At 40.0% G+C, this 5000-nt stretch overlaps 1 pseudogene across 1 annotated transcript in view; it reads right to left on the reverse strand.

Annotated features, from left to right (window-relative positions):
• Positions 1–5000, reverse strand: part of LOC144194763 (cysteine--tRNA ligase, cytoplasmic-like) — a 25784-nt pseudogene that overhangs the window by 16905 nt on the left and 3879 nt on the right. The window contains exons 3-6 of the transcript XR_013325965.1: positions 2429–2517; positions 2241–2337; positions 1008–1106; positions 1–54 (exon numbers count right to left, since the gene is read on the reverse strand). The exon at positions 1–54 is cut by the window's left edge and continues 96 nt beyond it. The product of XR_013325965.1 is annotated as a cysteine--tRNA ligase, cytoplasmic-like (transcript). The remainder of the gene's footprint in view (positions 55–1007; positions 1107–2240; positions 2338–2428; positions 2518–5000) is intronic.

Consider the following 5000-nt stretch of genomic DNA (forward strand, 5'->3'; position numbering starts at 1 on the left):
AAGCATCTGTTTCTTATCTGGGTCAGTAGTTGAGTTCAACCGGGCCTGAAAGGACTGTGTAGGACAAGTAAGGACAAGTAAGCAATTTCAAATAATGTAACCACTACGAGCCCTGCGATTGGCTGGCCATCAATTCCAGGTGTCCCCTGCCTCTGGACCAAAGTCAACTGGAATAGGCTCCAGCAACCCCCACGACCCTAATGAGGATAAAGTGGTCCAGAAAATGAAGGAAGGAATGGATTCCACCACTACACACCAATTTTTGATTGCTTCAACTATTCTTTCAGTTTGGTTGGCACTTATTTCACTTATTTGGATATACAAACCTAAAGCTAATAATAGTAGATGAAGGACAGTTGCTTGTCTACACTATCAAGGTACCAAAAGAGCTTCCTAGAAGCTTATACTTACCCATTTTAACACATTCATGCAACAATAGGTCGATGCTATTGTGCAAGACACTGCCTGGCCCACTAGGAAAAAAAATAAGTTCTGTGTCTTGCCAAAATACACTTAAACAGTGTACAGTTGTACACAACATTCGAAATGCTGTCCCTCCAATCACTGGACAGCCTCTTCCAACTGCACCAAAGACACCCTTAACATTCTTTCATTCATTTTATGAACTGCATTATTCTCATTAGGGTTGCGGGGGGTGCTGGAGGTTATCCCAGCTGACTTCAGAACAGAGGCAGAGGACACCCTGTATCAGTGACCAGCCAATCGCAGGGCACAAGCAGACGGACAATCATTCACACTCACACTCATATCTCGAGGCAATTTGGAGTGTCCAATCAGCCTACCATGCGTGTTTTTAGAATTTGAAAGGAAACCAGAGTACCCAGGGAAATCCCACACAGGCCAATAGAGAACAAGCAAACTCCACACAGGTGGACCTACCTGGATTTGAACCCAGGACCCCAGAGCTGTGAGGCCGACGTGTTAACCACTCGTGCCGCCGGGCCGCCTCACACTAAACTGATTTTCATATTTTTGTAGTGCCTTACCACTCGAGCAGTCAGCACATCCTTCAGGATTTGAGCAGGTACAGGTTGTTTTTCCTCATACTGGTTCAGTAGATAGTTCTGACGTGCCCTTTTAATAATCTGAAAATCAAAAAGATAGAAATTCATTTATTTTTCTTGAACTAAATGATGGATTCAAGTGAAAAAAATAAACTGGATCCCTATGTCATTTCAAACATTGCTGACACTATATTTTTGGGAGTGGGCGGGGGTACTTTTTGGTGAGGTGATATTCGATGTGTTTAATTCAGTTGAGGTAAGTTTACCAATTTTCATTACTTTCATTTTGGACATAAATAAGAACGTTTTCAGTGTGATTATCTTCCTAACTCGAACATGCAATTCCTGGAGAAATACTCTGTACTAGATACTTTGCTCTCCCATGGTTCCCGACCGAGTACCCACATATACATAGCTCGTGGATGTCTTTTCCACCATCTATAACCTGTTACTGACACAGGCCACGATCCCAGTATGCATCAAATCGGAAAAAAAATCTGTGGGAGACTCTCAGTTTCTGTGCTCAATACCTCTTTTCTGAGTTTTGCAATTATTTCCACATAACCATTTATGGATTCCAATCGTGTGATCCTTTTTAGGCGAAAATTCTGAGAGTTAAAGAAGTGTCTGGTAGCATATTCATTTGAATTGCATATTTGGAAATGCATACTACATTATGTACTTCTTAGGTGCTAGTTACTGTAATATTTATTTCACTTGATTCCAATATGCTAGAACAGGGGTGGCGAACCAGTTAGACACAAAGAGCCTAGTATTTTTTACTTTGGGAGTCAAAGAGCCACAACTTACGTCAGAAGCAGCATAAAAAAATCCAATGTGCCAAATAATTTTTAAAATTGAATTTATTATTTGTTTTTAATGGGCGCAGAGGAATTGTATTGTGTTTTAAAAGAGAATACAAATAAGAAAAACATGAAACAAGGTACTAGGTATGAGTGTGAATGGTTGTCCACCCATTCAGGGTGTACCCCGCCTCTGGCCCAAAGACAACTGGGATGGGCTCCAACACCCCCAGACCCTAGTGAGGATAAAGCGTTTCAGAAACTGAATGAATGGACCGAGGCAAACATAAATACAGTATATACAAAATAATTTTTGCCAGGTGCCGCATGCCACGTGTTCGCCACACCTGTACTAGGACCATCAACATGCTAGATATCACAAACTGGAAAGTCACAAATTCTGGCTTCCTACTTTGTCATCTATGTCTGTGATGTTCATGCAGTAAAAGACATCATACTTGAAGTAATTCTGCAGTACCCTTCGCAGAATATCAAAAGAGATGTATGATCTGCAAAGGCATTAAAATAGAGAAACTCAATATTAAGGAAGGGGATTTTGTATACTTTTTATATACTTGCAGTTTAGGATTTAGGATTTACCTGGCATGCCCCATGTGAGAGGCATCATACACTGTTGGTCCGCAGCTGTACCATGTCACCTTGTTTCCATTTTGAGGCACAAATACCTCCTAAAACATATCAATTGAAAGAGGTTAGTTGTTCATGACGATTACACAATACGGCTGGAAGTTCTCCTTTAAAAATTGCTGGGAGACAGCAGAATTCATTCTTTCGTCAACTACAGCAAGTCATTATGGTCCTGAGGAGGCAAAGCAGCCCCAGACCATTACACTGCCACCACCATGCCTTACTCCACCACCATGCCTTACTGTTGGTATAGTGTTCTTTTGATGGAATGTGAAGGGGGAATGTGCAGACATAGGAAAGTTCAGTTCAAGAACATACAGGAACGCGGTGTGCAAAACTTTCCGCAGCTTGCATCATTATCAGCCAAATTACAGAAAACCATCACGTCAACGGTTGCGGGGCTGAGTCATCGTGAAGCTACATCATCAATCATCCTCCCCAATATAAAGGTTCTGTCTTCCAATACTCTGGACCCTCAATGAGATAGAAGCCATTGTTTGCATTGACGGACACATAACACTATGTTTATTAAATTTGACGAGTTGTTGTCACATTATTGCCCGTTTTCGTTATTTACCTATTGGACTATTTGAACAAACACGCGAGTGAACCATCAACGGACTTTCACTTAACAAATGCTGTGCCATTTTTTTGCCAAATATAACCGGCGCACACCTTCCAATAAGTTAAACTTTAGACTCATCAGACCAGAGAATGTTCTTCCAAAAGAATGGAGGATCAACAAGATGTTTTTTGGCAAACGTAAGACGAGCATTTATATTCTTTTTGGACAACAATGAATGGCAGCTTTTGACAGTGTTTTTCTTATAGTAGAGTCATGAACATTGACATTAACTAATGCCAGCAAGGCCTGCAGTTCTTTCGATGTTTTTCTAGTTTCTTTTGAGACTCCTGGATGAGTTGTCGTCGGACTCTTAGAGTAATTTTAGCTGGCCGAACACTCGGGGGAAGTTTTGCCACTGTTCTCAGTTCTCTCCATTTGTGGATAATGGCTATGACAGTTGTTCCCTGGAGCCTTAAAGCATTGGAAATGGCTTTGTAAACTTTTCCAGACTGAGAGATGTCCCTCACTTTTTTTGCATTTCATCTTAAATTTCTTTGGAGCTTGGCATGATGCTCTGATCTTGTATTTCACTTCACTTTGTCTGACACATTCTCTTTAAGTTCTTGATTCAACACATGTGGTGGTAATCAGGTGAGGGGGTGGCAATCAGATGAGGGGGTGGCCTGTGAAATTGAACTCAGGTTTCCTACAATTGGGATTCGTCACAGTTATTTTGTGATATAACAAAGGAGACAATCACTTTGTCAGAGAGGGCCACACACATTTGTAATTTTTCTGCATTTAGAAACTGCATTTTCTATTTCGTTGGGTTGTCTCTGTGTTATACGAAAATTTATTAGATGATCTGGTGTGGTGATAAAAACGCCAAAAACATCGAAATCAAGAAGGGGGTAAATACTTTTTCATAGCACTGTATAAGGCGCACCGGATTATAAAACACAGTAGTACTGTTATCCCTCACCACTTCTCAGCTTCAACATGTGTGGCTCGAGGCTATAAAATATACAAATCAAATCAATCCAAATAAAAAATGTTCCCAAAAATGTCAAAATTCACGCTGAAACTCTGAGCCGAATAATAAAGAAGGCCTAGCAAATGATGTATAGCCCTGCACAATCCAAGGTATCCAAAGAGTGTAAACTTGAGTATGTGTATTTTTGTATAGATGTGAAAACATTTAGTATGGTAGAAATAATCGGGGTGATCCTACTTCATGATTTTCTGATTATTGGGGTCATGTCTGGTCTACATTATTCGTGAAATTCAAGGAAATACTGTAGCAGTGGTGGTTGTAGTGGTAGGGAAATGTTTTATATTTTCACTAGATGGAACTGTGGTAGTAGTAGTAGTAGTAGTAGTAGTAGTAGTAGTAGTAGTACTAATAATCGGATATAGGCATTATCATTATCATTGACTCGACAAAAGCCTAATTGTAATCATACCCAGAAACTGCGTATGACGAAATTGGTAGTGCTTCTCCTTAAGTACTAGTGATAATGGTAGTAGTAGTAGTAGTAGTAGTGGTAGTAGTAGTGGTAGTAGTAGTAGTAGTAGTAGTGGTAGTAGTAGTGGTAGTAGTAGTAGTAGTAGTACTAATAATCGGATATAGGCATTATCATTATCATTGACTCGACAAAAGCCTAATTGTCATCATACCCAGAAACTGCGTATGACGAAATTGGTAGTGCTTCTCCTTAAGTACTAGTGATAATGGTAGTAGTAGTAGTAGTAGTAGTAGTACTAATAATCGGATATAGGCATTATCATTATCATTGACTCGACAAAAGCCTAATTGTCATCATACCCAGAAACTGCGTATGACGAAATTGGTAGTGCTTCTCCTTAAGTACTAGTGATAATGGTAGTAGTAGTAGTAGTAGTAGTACTAGTACTAGTGGTAATGGTAGTAGGAGTAGTACTAGTGGTAATGGTAGTAGT

This window comes from Stigmatopora nigra, chromosome 3, assembly GCF_051989575.1.
Source record: "Stigmatopora nigra isolate UIUO_SnigA chromosome 3, RoL_Snig_1.1, whole genome shotgun sequence".
NCBI classification, from domain to species: Eukaryota; Metazoa; Chordata; class Actinopteri; order Syngnathiformes; family Syngnathidae; genus Stigmatopora; species Stigmatopora nigra.